The sequence below is a fragment of the Octopus bimaculoides genome, chromosome 26 (assembly GCF_001194135.2).
Source record: "Octopus bimaculoides isolate UCB-OBI-ISO-001 chromosome 26, ASM119413v2, whole genome shotgun sequence".
NCBI classification, from domain to species: Eukaryota; Metazoa; Mollusca; class Cephalopoda; order Octopoda; family Octopodidae; genus Octopus; species Octopus bimaculoides.
Window position 1 is genome coordinate 16,766,550 of NC_069006.1, and position 1,241 is coordinate 16,767,790.

Consider the following 1,241-nt stretch of genomic DNA (forward strand, 5'->3'; position numbering starts at 1 on the left):
ATAAATTCTCTCTGTTGAAAATTATATTTTTATATTTTAAATAATTTGCAATTTCAGGAAATATGTTTTTATATTAAATTTGTGTTTTCTAATAAGGTGGACGAGTGATTGATAGATAGGTAGATAGTAGATAGATATCAGTAAGTAAGTAAGCCAATAGCTCGCTCCGGCCAGTCATGGTATTAGCTGTCAGTAGCCAAAGAATCAACTCAAACCAGCAACAGGCAGGCAGACAGACAGACACTTCACTAGCAGTGAGCACTTTCACTTCTGACAGCTAATAGCATGATAGTGCCGTTGTTTTTAGCCCCAGGAAGACATTCATATCCATCTCTTTATACACATATCTATATGCTTATTGAATACTTTATAATTGTTATGTATGCCGTTTGAAAAGTATTTAAACAAAATTTTAATTAAAAAAACAACAAAACAATTTCCTAACAATTACAAGGGAAAAACTCGGATCTTGTGAATTTACCGAAGTCCTCTCCCTACCTCCTTGGAAAAGATTTTCCCCACAAATTTATTTATAATCGTAATGTATGCCGTTTGAAAGGTATTTCTATAAAATTTCATTGAAAAAAAACAAACATTTTTCTAAAAGTTATGAGGGAAAAACTCGGATCTTGTGAATTTTCCGAGGTCCTCTTCCCACCATTATAACATTATACGTAATGATACCAGTGGTACCTGCCCTAGATATAGAAACAAAGACTGGAATAGGATACAAAGAATTTGTGACAAAGCAAACAGCGAACACGTGGTATAAAACCAACAAATATCAAGGAATAATGTTTGTAGAGGCCACAGCCCATAGAGAACTAGCTCCTAGGTTTAGAAAAGCCCTGAAAGAGACCAAACTCAACATTAAGATTGTTGAAAAGCCAGGGAACTCCGTCAGATCACAAATATGGAGGAGTACCCCTTTGAGAATACCATATGCACCAATGATAACTGCATGGTATGTAGGATTAGCCCTGGCATTAACTGTAGAACTAGAAATATAGTTTACAGCATAAGATGCATAGAAGGTGCTTGTAAAGACATGAACAGGACATACATAGGGGAGACATCCAGGAGCATTGTGGAATGACTAAATGAACATTTGAGACAATATGATGACAAAAAACAGTCCTCCATACTCTACCAACATCGAGGCAACCTGGGTCAACTTGACATCCACATCTTATTCAAGCACCCTAAGGACCCAACACTCAGACAAATACAGGAGTACGCCC

The 1,241-nt window shown here is 36.4% G+C and overlaps 2 protein-coding genes across 7 annotated transcripts in view; one reads left to right on the forward strand and one right to left on the reverse strand.

Annotated features, from left to right (window-relative positions):
- The window catches only part of LOC106883030 (unconventional myosin-XVIIIa), a 237,634-nt gene that overhangs the window by 198,757 nt on the left and 37,636 nt on the right, over positions 1-1,241 (reverse strand). The window lies entirely within an intron of this gene.
- LOC106883034 (CST complex subunit STN1) overlaps positions 1-1,241 on the forward strand; it is a 19,116-nt gene that overhangs the window by 5,772 nt on the left and 12,103 nt on the right. The window contains exon 1 of one of the 4 annotated variants that reach the window (XM_052976958.1): positions 9-559. The exons of the other annotated variants lie outside the window; for them this stretch is intronic. The gene's annotated coding sequence lies outside the window, so the exon portion shown is untranslated. Of the gene's footprint in view, positions 1-8; positions 560-1,241 lie in introns of those variants that run through there. 4 annotated transcript variants of the gene reach the window in all.